Here is a 17,815-nt window from a genome sequence, read left to right as displayed (position 1 = left end):
AATAAAGGTAGAGATTCTAAGTCCTTGTTATACATTTATCTGTTAACTTGATCTGAGCTGATTCCTTTTCTTAGCTATTATGAATACTGTTGAAATAAACATAGATATGTGGATATCTCTTTTGAATGTTGGCATCATTTCCTTTGGATATTATACTCAGGAGTGGAATAACTGGATCATATGGTAGTTTTGTTTTTAGTTTTTTAGCAACCTTCATAGTATTTTCCATAGTGGATGTACCAATTTACATTTCCACAAATAGTGTATAAGGTTCCTTTTCCTCCACATTGTAGCCACCATTTATTATTTTGTTTTCTTTTGTTTTCTAAGCTATTCCAACTGGGGTGAGATACAATATCAGTGAAGTTTTGATTTGCATTTCCCTGTTAGCTAAAGATATTAAGCATTTTTTCATATACTCATTGACCATTTATACTTCTTCAAAAGAAGTATGTGTTCAAATCATTTGCCAATTTTTATTAGATTAATTGTCCATTTTTGTTAAATGTACGGAGTTTTTTATAAGTTCTGGCCATTAATCCTCAGTCAGATGAATAGTCGGCAGATTTTTCTCCCATTCTACAGGTTCCCAATTCACTCTGTTGATTGTTGTACAGAAGCTTTTTAATTTTATGCAGTCCCCCTTCTCAATTGTTTTTGTTCCTGAACTATTGGAATTCTATTCAGGTGCCTGTACCAGTAGCCTGGACTGTTTCCCCTATGTTTTCATCTAGTAGTTTCAAAGTTTTAGGACTTTGATCCATTTTGAGTTGATTTTTATACAGGATAGAAGATAGAGGCCTACTTTCAATCCTCTACACAGTGATAACCAATTTTCCCAGCAACATTTGACATCACTGGGCCAGCTTTTTGTACTTTTGTCAACAGTCTGTTGGCTGTGGGTGTCGTGGGTTTATTTCTGAATCCTCCATTCTATATGTCTATTCTTATGTTAATACCATTCTGTTTTTGTTACTGTGACCGCATAGTATATTTTGAAATAGATAATGTTCTCTCCAGTATTGCTTTTTAAAAATTTGTTGTAATTAGTTGCACATGACAGTAGAATACATCTTGACATATCATACATAAATGGAGTATAGCTTCTCATTCTTCTGGTTGTACATGTTATAGAATTACACTGGTCACATAGTCATATATGCACATAGGGTAATAATGTTTGATTCATTCCACTATCCTTCCCACATCCATACCCCCTCCCTTCACTCCCCTTTGTCTAATCTAAAATACCTCTATTTGTTACTAACCCCTCCCCTTATTGTGAATTAGCATCCACATTATCAGAGAAAACATTTGGCCTTTGGTTCCTTGGGAATTGGGTATTTTGCTTAGTATGATATTCTCTAGCTTTATCCATTTACTGGCAAATGCCATGATTTCATTCTTCTTTAAGGTTGAGTAATATTCTATTGTACATATAAACCACAGTTTCTTTATCCATTCATTTGTTGAAGGGCACCTAGGTTGGTTCCATGGCTTAGCTACTTTATGAATTGAGCCGCTATAAACATTGATGTGACTGCATCACTGTAGTTTGTTGATTTTAAGTCCTTTGGGTATAAACCAAGGAGTGGGATAATTTGGTCATATGATGGTTCCATTGAAAGTTTTCTGAGGAATCTCCATACTGCTTTCCATAGTGATTACATAGTTTGCTCTGATAGAATTATGATATATGCAATGTATGAGTGTTCCCTGTTTCCCCACATCCTCAGCAACATTTATTGTTTTTTGTATTCTTGACAATTACCATTCTCAATTTAGTTTTGATTTGTATTTCTCTAATTGCTAGAGATGTTGAACATTTTTTCATATATTTGTTGACCAATTGTATTTTTTCTTCTGTGAAGTGTCTTTTCTGTTCCTTTACTCAATTATTGATTGGGTTATTTTTTTTTTCTGGTGTTAAGTTTTTTTGAGTTCTTTATATATCCTGCAGAGTAATTCTCTGAGATGCATGTGGTAAAGATTTTCTCCCATTTTGTAGGCTCCTCTGTTCACATTATTGTTTCTTTCGCTGTGAAGAAGCTTTTTAGTTTGATTCCATGCCATTTATTGATTCTTGATTTTATTTCTTGTGCTTTAGGGGTCTTGTTTAGGAAGTCAGTTCCTAAGCTGACATGGTAGAGATTTGGGCCTACTTTTTCTTCTATTAGGCACAGGGTCTCTGTTCTAGTGCCTAATCCTTTGATCTACTTTGAGTTCAGTTTTGAGCAGGGTGAGAAAAAGGAGTTTAATTTTATTCTGCTTTACATATGGGTTTCCAGTTTTCCCAGAACCATTTGTTGAAGAGGATATCTTTTCTCCAATGTATGTTTTCGGTGCCTTTGTCTAGTATGAGATAACTTTATGTGGATTTGTCTATGTGTCTTCTATTTTGTACCATTGATCTAGTGTCTGTTTTGGTGCCCGTACTATGCCATTTTTGTTGCTATGGCTCTGTAGTATAATTTAAGGTCTGGTATTATGTTGCCTCCTGCTTCACTTTTCTTGTTAAGGATTGCTTTGGCTATTCTGGGTCTCTTATTTTTCCAAATGAATTTCATGATTGCCTTTTCTATTTCTATGAAGAATGCCATTGGGATTTTAATAGGAATTGCATTAAATCTGTATAACAGTTTTGGTAGAATGGCCATTTTGACATAATTAATTCTAGTATTGCTTTTTGCTCAGCTATTTGGGTTTTTTTTTTTTCTTCCATATGAATTTTTGTATTTTTGTTTCCTGGGAATGTCATTGGCATTTTGATGGGAATTGCAATAAATCTGGAGATCACTTTGGGTAGTATGGCCATTTTAACAATATTAATTCTGCCTACCCAAGAACATGGGAGGTCATTCCATCTTCTATACTGTCTTCTTCAATTTGTACCTTCAGTGTTCTGTAACTTTTCATTATAGCAGTTTTTCACCTCCTTGGTCAGTTCATTCCTAGGGTGTTTTGTTATTGCTATTTTTTGTTTTGTAGGCTGTTGTAAATGGGATTGCTTTCCTGAATTCTTTCTCAGCAAGTATCGTATATAGAAAAGTCCCTGGTTTTTATATGTTGATTTTGTGTCCTTTTATTTCGCTGAGTTTATCAGCTCTGAGAGTCTTTGGTGAAGTTATTAGGGTTTTCTAAGTAGATTCATATCATCAAAAAAAAAAACAAAAACTTGTTCCTTTCTTATTTGTATCTATTTTCTTTCTTTTTCTTGCACAATTTTCTCTGGCTATAATTTCTAGTATTATATTGAATAAGAATGATGAAACGTGAACACTCTTGTCTTATTCCTTATCTTAGAAGAAATGCTTTCATTTTTCCTCATTTTACTATGATGTTGGTTATATGTTTTTAATATATATAAACTTGATTATGTTGAGGTATGATCCTCTAATTTATTCAGGGCTTTTATCATGAAGGGATGCTGAATTTTATGAGGCCTTTTCTGCATCTTTTGAGATAACTGCATGATTATTATCCTTGATTCTATTTATGTGCTATATTACAGTTATTAGTTTTGTATATGTTGAACCATCCTTATATACCTGGAATGAAAACAGCTTGATCATGGTTATATGATCTTTTTAAGGTTGTGTTAAATTTGATTTGTAAATATATTGTTTAGGATTTCTACATCTATATTCATTAACAGAAATAAATGAAATAAAGACTAAAAGAACAATACAGAGGATCAGTTGGTTTCTTTGAAAAGATTAGCAAAATTGACAAACCTTTAGCTAAACTAACCAGAAGAAAGAAGATCCAAATAAATAAAATTATAGATGAAAATAGAAACATTAAAAATATTTCTACACCTATGTTCATTAGGTATATAATTTTCTTTGTTTCTTTTAAAAGCAGGATAACTTTGGCTTCATAAAATTAGTTTGGAACAATTTCTTCCCTTTATTTTATGAAATGGTTTGGGGAAGAATTGTTGTGTGTCTTTAAAAACTCTGATAAAATTCAGCAGTAAATCCATCCAGACTTGAGGTTTTCTTTGTTGGAAGACCAAATTACTGCTTCAGTCTCATTACTTGTTACTAACATATTTAAATGTTTTTTTATCCTCCTCATTCAATTTCTGAGATTATCATGTGCACCGAAGTTTCGTCTATTTCTAGATTTTCCAGTTCATATATGGGTCTTCAAAGTATTTAAATGTTTCTATTTTCATCTCTAATTTCTGATATGTTGTGTTTATATTTTTATTTGATTATATAGAAATTTTATTTTCCCCCTACTTGCTTCAGTGACCCACTGTACATTCAATAGTATGTTGTTCAATCTCCATGTGTTTGTATAATTTCTCTAATTTCTCTTGCTATGGATTTCTAGTTTAAGTCCCTTCTGGTTTAATAAGATGCAAAAGAGACTGCAAATTGGTGCCGCCAATTTGGAAAGCAGTATGGAGATTCCTTGGAAAACTGGGTATGGAACTACCATTTACCCAGCTATTCCTCTCCTCAGACTATACCCAAAGGACTTAAAAACAGCATACTACAGGGATACAGCCACATCGATGTTTATAGCAGCACAATTCACAATAGCTAAACTGTGGAGCCAACCTAGATGTCCTTCAGTGGATGAATGGATAAAAAAATGTGGCATATATACACAATGGAATTTTACTCAGCATTAAAAAAAGAACAAAACCATGGCATTTGCAGGTAAATGGATGGAGTTGGAGAAGACAATGCTAAGTGAAGTCAGCCAATCCCAAAAAAACAAATACCGAATGTTTTCTCTGATATAAGGAGGTTGACTCATAGTGCGGTTGGGAGGGAGAGCATGAGAGGACATGAATTCTACATAGGGAAGAGGAGTGGGAGGTAAAGGGGGGTCAGGGGATTAGCAAGGATGGTGGAATGTGATGAACATAATTATACACAGTACATGCATGAAGACTTGAATTGAGTGTCAACATACTTTATATACAGAGATAAAAAATGATGTGGTATATATGTGTATTAAAAATTGTAATGCAAAAAAAATTACCTTAGATTAGGTAGAAGGAAGTGTAAGGAGGGGAAGGAAAGGGATGTGGGGATAAGAAAGATAGTAGAATGAAACAGACATTATTACTTTATGTATGTATGTGACTGTATGACCAATGTGATTCTACAATATACTCAGAGAACTGAGAAATTATATCCCATCAATGTATGATACGTCAAAGTATACAAGTGCATTCTGTCATGTATAACTAATTAAAACAAATACAAAATTTTTTGAAAAAAAAAAAGGTGCAAGAGATTACTTCAGTTTAATCGAATTCCTTAAAATCCATGTGCTGATGAACAGAATATGCATTCTGTAGCTATTGGATGAAATAGTCTGTAGATGACTGTTAAGTCCGTTTGAATTTTTGCCTGGATGATATGTGAAAACAGGGTATTGAAGTCACCCACTATTATTGTATTGTATCGGGGCCTGTCCCTTTTCATGGCTAGTATTATTTTATAAAATTCATTGCCCCAGCCTTTCAGTGCATAAGTATTTATAATCATTATATCTTTTTCATGATACACTTTCGTTGTCTCTTCTAATTTGGCTATTTTGTTGGCTAGAAGTATAGCTACTCTTGCTTGCTTTGGGGTTTCATTTACTTGGAATATCATTTTCCATTCTTTTAGTCTGTATATGTCTTTGCAGGTGATATGTGTTTTTGAAGATAGCATATTGTTGGTCTTGTTTTAATCTGTATTTTAATTGGAGAATTAAGACCATTTATATTCAGGGTTATTACTGAAAGGTATATAATTGTTCTTGTCATTTTACAGATTTTTTGGCTTGTTTTGAATATTTTGCATTCATTTCATCCTGTCCTATTGATCTTGAGATTTTGATTGATCACTATATTGATAATATTTGAGTCTTTACTATTTTTTTTTGCTTGTCTACTCTTCTAATGCAATTTGTTCTTTCCCATGATCTTATGATTGTGCTAATCTTTCCTCCTCTTCTGAGTGACAGGTTCCCTTAAGTATCTTCTGTAATGGTTTTCTAGTGGTTATGAATTCCTGGAGTTTATGCTTATCTTGGAAGACCTTCATTCAAATCTGAAGAATAAAATTGACTTGAAATACATCATTCCATGCCCTCCTACCCTGCTATTATTCTGATGGATTTCTCTCTAAATGTGACTTGGTGTTTCTCTCTTGCAGCTTTTTATATTCTTTCTTTCTTCTGTACTTTTGGCAACTTAAATGTAATATGGCACAAGGTATGGTGGTGTGTGCTTGTCAAAGGATCACAAAGTTCAAAGTCAGCCTGAGGAGGACAGTAAGACCCTCTCTCAAAATAAAATAAACGGAGTTGGGGATGGAACTCAGTGGTAAATTATTTGTCTAGCATGCACAAGGCCATGGGTTCAATTGCCAGTACTGAGGGGCAGGAGATGAGGTATGTCATGAAGAAGTTCTTTTATTGCTGTCAGAATGTACTGTTATGACAGAGTTGTCTTTAATCTCTTATATTCTTTCTTCTGCTATATCTTCCATTTAATTACTCATCACCCTTATCTATTTCTATTCCTTTTATAAACTCCACACATATCCAGCTTGACTTCCGGTATATCTAGCTTTTCCACCTCCACATTCCATTCCATTTTCAATCTCTCCCTCTTCCCCTATCTCATAACTGCAGCATTTCTACAACTTAGAAAAATAGCACTGTCCCATCAATCCTTTATTAACCTCACTCTCCAAACCAGAAATAAGTTCTTCCTATCAAATGTCAATAGAACTGTCTCTTGTGTTTCTTATCTAAGTTGGCCTGGAGACTCTTTGAGAACTGATTCTATGTGTTTTACCCATTCTAGGACATCCAAGTATTTGTTAAACAAATGCTTGCTTAAAATTAGTTCAAAGGCTTTCATATTTTAAAAATAAAACTTAAGGCAGAAAACTTGAAGAGTGCTTAACTAAAACATATCATAGTTATAGTTCATTTCTGGTTGTAAGATTACTTAGTCTAATATAAAGTAATGGAAATCGTTCATAAAAATTAAATGCAAGCCAACAGATTTGTAATTGTAAAGCACCTACATGTGCTAGGAGCTATTTCAGACCCTGGATATTATTTCATTGAATTTTACAGTATCTCTGCATGGTATCTCCTATTATCACCATTCTACAGCTGAGGAAACTGAGGCTCTGAAAGCTCAAATTACTGATCTTAAGCTTTCAGAGCCTCAGGTTTTTCAGCTGTAGAATATCTTTTAAACTCAGGACTATCTAACAACAAAAATTATACATTTTAAAACTACAACATTATTTGTAGGTGTCATCTTGCAAAAAGCTTGATGTTTATTCCTGAGAGATCTCTTTCATAACCTAGGACTTAGGAGCTACTTCTAAGTAATAATAATGGCTAAAATTCATTAGAAATTACTTTGTACCAGTTAGTACAATGCTAAGTACTTCTCATGATGTTCTTATTTAATAGTATTAGCTGTGAGACTTCTGTCAGGAAATCTATTGATGGATAAGGAAAAAGAAAAAATTCCCCAGTATAGTAAGTCCAAATTATTATCCTGATATTCTGCTCTTGCAATGGTTTAAGAAAGAAAAACAGATTTTAACTTTCTGATATTTATAACATTCAAGACCAGAAAAGTTACATTTTCAACTATTCAACTGTAATTAAACTCAGTCATTTTAATCAAAGAACCTGGTCATATTTATAGATAAAATAATGTATCATTGTAACTGCCTTACTTTAGTATGTAAGCCTTTTCCATACAAACTTTTCAATAATACGTAGTATTGGTGGTTTGATTGAATAAACAAAAATGACAGTTTATTTATATTCACAAGTTAGAAAATGCAGTACTAACTTACAGACTGAATACTAGAAACCAAATAGTGCTCTCAGGCAAATATAAGGTTATTGACATTCTTTTATGTCAAACTAGATAATAGAAGCACTTATTCTGTCAATAAATATTTCATCATTTTTTTAGTGACTTCTGAATAATAGATGAGATGGGGTAGGTGGTCATTTTTAAGATGCAAATTATCTCTTTTACCTAGGAAGATACTATTTAATACACTCAAATAGTTTAGAAATGGAGACAGTGGTGGTCTGATAAACATCTTATCATTAAAACAGAATTGTTCCACAACATTGGCAAACTCAGGCCTCAATTTTATATTACACAACTAAATTTCAGGAACAAAAATTTTATAGGTAAAACTTTAAAACTTTCCCTTAAAATATCTGCCATTCCTTCACCCACATACACAAATCACTTTGTGTGTGTGTGTGTGTGTGTGTGTGTGTTCCTGGGATTTAACCCAGGGGTACTCTACCACTGAATTACATCTTCAGCCTTAATTTTTGACACAGGGTCTCACTAATTTGCTGATACTGGCCTTGAACTTGTAATCCTCCTGCGTCAGCTTCCCCCATGTAGCTGGGATTATAAACATGTACCACCTAGCCCAGCCTAATCAGTATTCTTTAATGTTATCCTGTAATGTTCTCCTTTTCATAGTCCACCCTATGAAGGAGTAATTATTTTGAAAGGCTACTATTAGTTTTGAGTATTCAAAAATAAACAAAGAAAAGCCACTTTAGATAAAAGTGTTGCCTCAAGAAGAATCTTTAAATATATGGGGTACTCAACAATAAAATGTTGTAATGGGCATAAATCTTGAATAGACATTTCTCTAGGGAAGATATTCAAATGGCCAGTAAACACATGAAAAGATGCTCAACATCATCAGTCAGTAGGAAAATGCAAAAAGATTCTACCCAACAGAATGACTACTATCTATTTTTTTTAAAAAAAAAAAAAAAGAAAGAAAATAACACAAGGATGAAGAAAAATAACTGTACAGCCACTATGGATTAATATGGTGTTTCCCTGTTTAAAACATATCTGCAACTATGCCTTAATCATTAAGCTATTCAAAGGGCTGACCCAGCTCCTTGTTAAACTATCAAAAAATAAGAGAAAAGGAGCCCCAGACCATATGGATATGCCTTTCTTGTCTTTGCCCTTGAAACATAAGTTCCTCATCTTGCAGATCTTTGCCTAATTCAGCTTTCTGTTTGCATTGCCATAAAATACCTAGCAAATAGTATTACCATTGAGATAAGTAGATAGAAGGAAGTCCAAATATCCACAAAAAGGGATGAGAAAGTAACTCAGTGGTAGCGTGCTTGCCTAACATGCTCGAGGCCTTGGGTTTAATCCCTAGCAGTGCAAAAAAGTAAATATGCAAATATCCACAGAAAATTAGAATCAACTGAGTATTCATGAATTTATAAAGTTTTATTGTTGGGACTTATAACCTATATAAGAATTTTTCAAGTCAGCATTACTGACTTGGGCTAAATTTTTGTTGTGCGTTATTTTATTTACTGTTGGATTCTTAGCAGCCTTCCTGGCCTCTAACCACTATAGTCCAATAGCACGCTCCAGTTTTGACAACCAAAAATGTCTTCGGATATTTTTAGATGTCTCCTGAGAGTATAAATCACCTTTGATTAAGAACTAGTCTAAAGACAATTATTACTCAGATTCTTCCTGCACTAGACGATATGTTTCTGAATAAGGATTAAGAAAAAAAGGGGGTGCTGGGGTTGTGTCTCAGCAGTAAAGCGCTTGCTTAGCATGTGCGAGGCCCTGGGTTTGATCCTCAGTACCACATAAAGATGAATAAATAAATAAAATAAAGGTATAAAAAATGGGGAAGGGGGCACTTAATATTCTGCATAATCAATTTAGAGGAAGAAGAAGGGATTATTTTTATTCATCCGTGTTTTCTATGCTATATTATTAGTTTAATATTCTAATAAAGTTATTAGTTTCCAGCCTTTTGAAGAGATCTTCAGTGAGAGAGCTATGTGCTTTAACAGACTTCATCCTAGGAACAAATACAGAGATTCAACACTGATTCCAATCATATCATCAGTGTACAACAATCAGTTTAATCAATCAGGACCATAGTGTGTATTCATTTTCCAAAAACTTGATCTCTCCAGTTGGATCTAAAGAACATGTGATTAACCACCTTTCTTGTAAGAGATAGCTACCTAGTATCTATTACTCCAGCCCCAAATCCCATGATTCTTTTCAGATGTAATTCACATACCACAAAATTCACCATTTAACATGTACAGTTCAGTGGTTTTTGGTTTATGTATAAAGTTTTGCAGACATGACACTTCCTAATTTTCATCAACCTTAAAATAAAACCCTATACCCATTAGTATTCATGCCTCATTACCCTTTCCCTCCAGCCCCTAGCAACCATCATCTTTCTCTATGAATCCACCTATTCGGAAAACTGCATATAAATGGGATCATACCATAAAAATGTCCTTTTGTGGCAAGCTTTTTTCATTTTGCATAATGTTTTCAAAGTTCTTCCTCAGATTTTTTTTTAAATTAACACGTAAATATTGACCATACTTACATTCATCTTAGGATAATCATATTTAACTATTTAAACATCATTTCTTTCTGCTGAAAACATTCAGTATCTCAGATTCCTTCTTGATTACCTCCTACTTTCACAACCTCCACATTAGTCCATGAAAAAATCTATTTGATCCTACCTTCATAACATATCCCCTACCCTGTTGATTTCCTTCTATCACTGCTTCAACCTGCAAGTACATGTACCGTCTTGAGCCTAAAATGCTTCCCATATTTTTACCTGTATTCCCATCATTCACAAACTGATCTTACATGTTTTCTTCCTAAAGAGGCCTTCTCTGACTAACCAAAAGTAGGCCTTGAACCACTCTATATCACATCAACCTGTTTTTATTTGTATTATTCTTTATTCAACAAATATCTATTCAGTATTATGCTAGTATTACTCTACATGCTGGGGTTATAGAAGAGAACAAAGCAAAGATCCTTCTCACATGAACTTATAAAAATATAAGTGGTAAGTACTTGGGAATAGTGAAGGTGGGAAGTGGTTTTTTATTAAAAGGTGATCAGAGAAGTGCTTGGTGAGGTGACATTTGAACAAAGATATTAAGGAAGTGAACCATTGAGATATCAGAAGGATGGGTTGTCCCAGGGAGGGGGAACCAAAAGTAAAATGGCTCTGAGATGGGAATGTTCTTAGTGAAATCATGGCATTAAGGAGGCCTATATAACAGATGCAGAGTGAGCATGAGAGTAGAAATAGATGTTGTAAGATAATAGAGATTCAGACTGTGCCAGGCCCCAGGGATGATAGCAGTTATCAATAAGATTATTTTCTTATTTTCTTTATCCTAACCCTCCCATCCCTTCCACAAAACTTAAATGACTTGAGAGCAATACCTGGCTTGTTCAACAGTATATACTTATTCCGCCAAAAATTATGCCTGACACAGATTAATGCATTCACATAATAAACATTTATTGAATGATTGGTGTATTTATTGAAGAAATGACTAAGTACCAAATGTCATGTATGCTTTTAATATATAAAATGTCATGTTATAATTATTTAATTGTTTTATAAATGAGATAACTATACTTTGAAGAGGTTAAATAACTTGCCTGATATAACACAAGAGATTAGAAAAGCCAAAACTTGAAATCAGGAGGACTTACTCAGAAACCTTATCTATGCTTTAAAATCTTTCTTAGATCAGATTATTTATAATAATAAGTAGTTAAGACTAGAGACCCTGCCAGACATGACACACACCTGTAATCCTAGGGGCTTAGGAGGTTCAGGTGGGAGGATCTCAAGACAGCCTCAGCAACTTAGCAAGACCCTAAACAACTTAGCAAAATCCTGTCTCAAAATAAAAAATGAGGGCTGGGTTTGTGGCTAGAGCGCTTGCCTATTATGTGTGAGGCACTGGGTTTGATTCTCAGTACCACATAAAAAATGAGTGAATAAAAAAAGGTATTGTATCCATATACAACTAAAAAGAAAAAAATTATAATAAATAATAAAAAGGGCTGGTGATGTGGCTTAGTGGTCCACTAGGTTCCTCTCCTTAAAAGTTCTACCTCCTCCCAGTAGCACTATAGGCTAATGACCAAGCCTTTAACACATAGGCCTTTTGATGATACTTCAAAACAATAGCTCCATTCATTTGCATATAGATAGCCTCTTCAATAAAAGGTGCAGAGAAAACTGGATGTCTTTTCTTCAGTTTTTGGTGCCTCTATCAGAAATCAGTTGACTCTATGTGCAATGGATTAATTTCTGAGTTCTCTATTCTATTTCTTTGGTCTTTGTGCTGGTTTTTATGCCAGTCTCACGCTATTTGGTTGCTATAGCTTTGCAATGTTTTTTTAAATATATATTTTTTTAGTTATAGATGGACACAATTACTTTTATTTTTATGTTGTGCTGAGGATCGAACCCAGTACTTCACACATACATGTTAGCAAGCACTCTACCGCTTAGCTACAACCCCAGTCCTATAATGTTTTGAAGTCAGGTATTATAATGCCTCCAGCTTTGTTATTTTTGCTCAGGATTGCTTTGACTTTTCAGGATCTTTTGTGGTTCCATAGAAACTTTAATAGGAGTTTTTGTATTTCTATAAAAACTCTCATTGGTATTATCATAGGTAATTTATTTCATTATTCATCTGTGTATTGTTTTGTGTATTATGGTCATTTTAACAATATTATTTCTCCAGTATATGAATATGATCTACCTTTCCTTTTTTGCGTGTCCTCTTTAATGTTTTTAATCAGACATTTTAGTTTTTATGGTGGAGTTCTTTTAGCTACTTGGATAAATGTATTCCGAGCTTGGGGCTGGGGTCATGGCTCAGTGTTAGAGTGCTTGCCTAGCATGTGTGAGGCACTGGGTTCAATCCTCAGCACCACATAAAAGTAAATAAATAAAATAAAAGTATTTAAAGAAACAATTATTCCTAGCCTTTGTTTGATTTGATTTGGTTTGTTTGTTTTGATTTAGTAGCTGTTGTAAATGGAATTGCTTTCTTGATTTCTTCCTCAGCTAGTTCATTGTTAGTATATAAGAACATGACTGGTTTTTATATATTGATCTTTTTTTTTTCTAATCATTTTTGTTGGTTTATAGAAATGATATTGACTTAATATATTGATTTTATAAAAGTTCATTTCATGGAACTCATTTTTTTTGTACTTAACTTTGTATTTATTTTTTATTTTTTTTTTAATTTTTATTGTTGGTTGTTCAAAACATTACATATTTCTTGATATATCATATTATATATTGATCTTGTATCCTGCAATTTTACTGAATTCATTTCTCAGTTCTACAGTGTTTAGATGGGACTTTGTCTTGTTTTCTTTTTGGTTTGGTTTTGCAGTGCTGGAGCCTTATACATGCTAGACACGTGTTCTATAACTGAGTTACATATCCATCCCAGGTTTTTTTTAATATATAAAATCATGTCTACAAAAAGGGATAATATGACTTTCTCATTTCCAATTCAAATGCCTTTTTCTTTCATTATTGCTCTGGATAAAACTTTCAGTACTGTGTTGAGTAAAAGTGATGAAATTGGGTATCCTTGAATTGTTCTAGATCTAAAAGTTAACAATTGTGACTATTTCCTGTTAAATATATTAGTTGTGGGTTTGGTTTGCCATATAAGGAGGACTTAATTGTATTGTTTATTTCTTTTATTACCTAATTTGTTGAGTATTTTTATCATGAAGGGACATGATTTTTATCAAATGTTTTTTTTTCTGTGTTTTACTGAGATAATCATTTGAGTTGTCCTTTATTATGTCAAAATATTTAATTATTCATTAAAAATATTTAATATATCACAGTTATTGATTTGTGTATGTTGCATCATCTTTATATCCCTAGGATAAGTCCCACTTGGTCATGGTGTATAATCTTTTTGTTGTGCTGTTAGATTCAATTTGGTAGTACTTTGTTAAGAATTTTTACATTTATTTTCCACAGAATATACTGGTATGTTATTTCCTATTTTTTGTTGTATCTTTCTCTGGTTTTCATATCAAAGAAATGCTGGTCTCATAGAATAAGGAAGGATTTCCTACCTTTCCAATTTTTGGAATGGTGTGAGAAGAAGAGTTGGTGTTACTTCTTTAAAAGTTTAGTAGAGCTGGGTGCAGTGGTGCACACCTGTAATCCCAAGCAGTTCAGGAGGCCGAGGCAGGAGGATAGTGAGTTCAAAACCAGCCTCAGCAACAGTGAGGCACTAAGCAATTCAGTGTGACCCTATCTCTAAATTAAATACAAAATAGGGCTGAGGATGTAGCTCTGTGGTCAAGTGCCCCTGAGTACTATCCCCAGTACCAAAAAAAAAGTTTAGTAGAAGGCTGGGATTGTGGCTCAATGGTAGAACACTTGCCTGGCATTATAAGGCACTGGGTTCAATTCTCAGCACTACATGTGAATTAATTAATTAATAATAAGGGTTCTTTGACAACTAAAAAACAAAAAGATTAGTAGAATTTAGCAAATGAAGCCATCCAGTTCTGGGCTTTTCTTTGTTGGAAGTTTCTTTTTTAATTACCAATTCAATTTCATTGCTCAGCATTGGTCATTTAGTTTTCTATTTCTTTATAGTTTAATGACAAGTTGTATGTGTACAGGAACTTATTCATTTCTTGTTGTCCCAAATGATCTTTTGTATTACTGTGGCATCAGATGTAATGAATCCTTCCGAATCTCTAACTTTATTTGTGTCTTTATCTAGCCAGTCAGTCTTAAAACATTTGCTGATTTTCTTTATCTTTTCCAAAAAAAAAAACAACTTTGTTTCTCTGGTCTTTGGTAATTTTTTTAGTCTTAGTTCTTCAAGTTACATTGTTAGGTTAATGACTTGAAATATTTCTACTTCGTGATATGTTTATTACTATAAACTTCCCTCTTAATCCTGATTTTGCTATATCAAATAGGTTTATTTTTATTTATTTATATCATTTTGTGCTTCCATTTTCATTGAAGAAATGTTTTTCTTTTTCATTTATTCATTGATCATTCTGCAGCATTTTTAATTTCCATGTACTTGTGCTGTTTCCACAATTCCTCTTGTTCGTTTCTAATTTCATTCCATTGTGCTCATATTATTTTGATTTTTTTTTTGAGACTTATTTTATGACCTAACAAACAGTTTATCCTGGAGAATATTCCATGTGGTGATGAAAAGAATGTATATTCTACACCTATTGGATGAAATGTTCTGTAAATATCAATGTCCATAATATAGTTTAACTCTGATGTTTCTTTATTGATTTTCTTCTGTATGAACTGTTGATTTAAACTGGGATGTCAGATTCTCTAACTAATATTGTATTAGAATCTCTCTTCCTTTAGATCTGTTAATATTTATGTTACATATTTTAGTGGTTTGGTGTTGGGTGGATATATATTTACAATTGTTATATGTACTTTTGCTAAATTGTTCTGTTGTGATATAATGACCAACCATCTGTTTTATTTTGCATGAGTATAGCTACTTCTACTCATTTCTGGCTTCAATTTGTGAGAAATAATGTTTTTCCATCCCTTCACTTTTTTTTATTGGTTCTAGTTTTTTAAATACATGACAGCGGAATGCATCACAATTCTTATTACACATGTAGAACAATTTTTCATATCTCTGTTTGTATATAAAGTATGTTTACACCTTCACTTTTGGTCTGTGTGACTACAGGGGAGTTATGTTAGGTATTGGTTTTTCATTTTTATTTGGTTTTGTTTTGTTATTTTTAATGCACTCAGCTAGTTTGTAGCTTTTTGTTTGTTTTTCCTGCCAAGGCCAGCCTCTACTGGGTTCAAGCGATCCTTGTGCCAGCATACCTGGCTTCTGTCTTTTAATTGAGGAATTCAATCCATTTACATCATTCAAGGGTATTATTGATAGATTAAAAACCTGCTCCTGTTTCTTGTTGTTTTGTACACTTTTGTTCCTCTCCTCTGCTCTTACCCTGAATCTTTGTGATCTGGTGATTCCTATCGTGATAAAGATTTATTCATTCCTCTTCCTTCTTTGTGTGGCTACTCTATCACAGAGCTTTATACTTTCACATGTTTTCATGGTGGTAATTATCATTTTGCTTCTAGGTGTATGACTCCTTTATCCATTTTTACTTGTCTGCAAAAGACTTTATTTCTTCTCAATTTCTAAAGGATAACTTTAGTGGGCATAATATTCTTGGCAGGCAGTATTTTTCTTTTCAGCACTCTGAATGTTAATAAGTTCCCATTCTCTCCTGTCCTGCAAGGTTTCTGCTGAATAATCTTTTTTCTAATCGAAATTCACTTGTTAGAAACTTGACATTTTTCTTGTACTGCACCTTTTTGGTGGGTAAGGACCAGGCTTTTTTTTTTTTTTTAAGACAGGGTCTCATCTCAGCCTGCCTCAACCTCCTGAGTTGCTGGGATTACAGGCATATACTACCATGCCTGGCTTCTTGCTGCTTTTAGAAGTGTCCTTTACTTTTATTACCTTGATTATAATTTGCCTCTTTGAGTCTAACTGAAGTTCTTTGATCTTCATGGAAATTTCTAGGAAATTTCCCTAGACTTGGGAAATTTTCAACTACAATTTCATTAAATAGGCTTCCTGTGCCTTTTTCTGTGTCCTTCCTTATTCTCATAATGGGATTATTTGTTCATTTAATGGTGTCCCATAGATTCAACAGTCTTCCTTCATTCTTATTGTTTTTTATTTCTCTAACTGGATCAATTCAAAAGACCTGTCTTAAAAGTTCAGAATTCTTTCATTCTGCTTGATCTAATCATATGGCTATCAATTTTTTTTTTTCTGGTAATTGTCTCTCTGTTGAATTTCTTCTTCCTATAATGAATTGTTTTCCAGATTTCATTTAGGTGTTTCTCTATATTCTCTTGTATTTCTCTGAGCTTCCTTAAGACGACTGTTTAGAATTGTTTTTTTAGGCATTTGGTAAATTTCCTTTTCTTTATGGTTATCTCTAGGGATGTATCATGTTTCCTTGCTTTTTCATGGTGTTTTTTGGTTTGGTTTGGTTTTGTTTTTAGTTATAGATGGATACAGTACCTTTGTTTCATTTATTCATTTTTATGTAGTACTGAGGATCAAACCCAGTGCCTCACACGTGCTAGGCAAGTGTTCTACCACTGAACTACAACCCCAGCCCTTTTTCATGTTTCTTATGCATCCAGTGTAACAGTTACCTTTTTTTTTTTTTTTTTAATATATTTTAGTTGTTGATGGACCTTTATTTGTATGTGGTGCTGAGAATTGAACCCAGTGCCTCACGCATGCTAGGCAAGTACTGTACCACAGAGCCACAACCCCAGCCCCTTAAAGCTACCTTTTTGAATTTAACAAAGTTGTTTTATTTGAGGGTGGATCCTAAGGAGACACATCTAAGCTTTAATTCTGGATGAATTCAGCAGTGTGATCTTGGCAGTTTCTTTAGCTTTATTCTTCAACAGGCACAGATCAAGAGTGGGGGCATATTTTTGTGGGCATCCAGAAATTCATCAATTATGTTTCATGTCTACCTACACCAGCACTGGTTCCAATGGCAGTTTTAGAATAAGGGTATCTGCTCTGATAAATTATGACAGTCTGTGCCCCTATCTGTCTCTACAATTTGAAGAGCAGCAGTTTGCCCCATGTCCTTACTTTAGCACAGATCTAAGAATTATTGGTTTTTTAGTTTGCTCAGATTTTTACTTATTGTTTCAACAGATTGGTAACTTCCTGATCCCTTATATGTGGAACCAGAAACTGAAAGTTCCATCCTTTTATTTTTACTCTGCTTATATCATTATATTTGAAGTAATTTTCTTGTGGATAGCTTATAGCTGAGTAATATTTTTTAATTTGCTCTGCCATTTGGATCACTTATGCTTAATGTAAT

General features: G+C 33.4%; 1 protein-coding gene across 2 annotated transcripts in view; it reads left to right on the top strand.

Annotated features, from left to right (window-relative positions):
- The window catches only part of Itfg1 (integrin alpha FG-GAP repeat containing 1), a 254,097-nt gene that overhangs the window by 204,536 nt on the left and 31,746 nt on the right, over positions 1-17,815 (top strand). The gene's annotated exons all lie outside the window — the stretch shown is intronic.

Source organism: Marmota monax, unplaced genomic scaffold (assembly GCF_021218885.2).
Source record: "Marmota monax isolate L192 unplaced genomic scaffold, Marmota_monax_Labrador192_F-V1.1 WCK01_AAM20220418_F8-fsc00024, whole genome shotgun sequence".
NCBI classification, from domain to species: Eukaryota; Metazoa; Chordata; class Mammalia; order Rodentia; family Sciuridae; genus Marmota; species Marmota monax.
The sequence above is the reverse complement of the archived record's forward strand: the minus strand, read 5'-3'. Positions and strand labels throughout refer to the sequence as shown.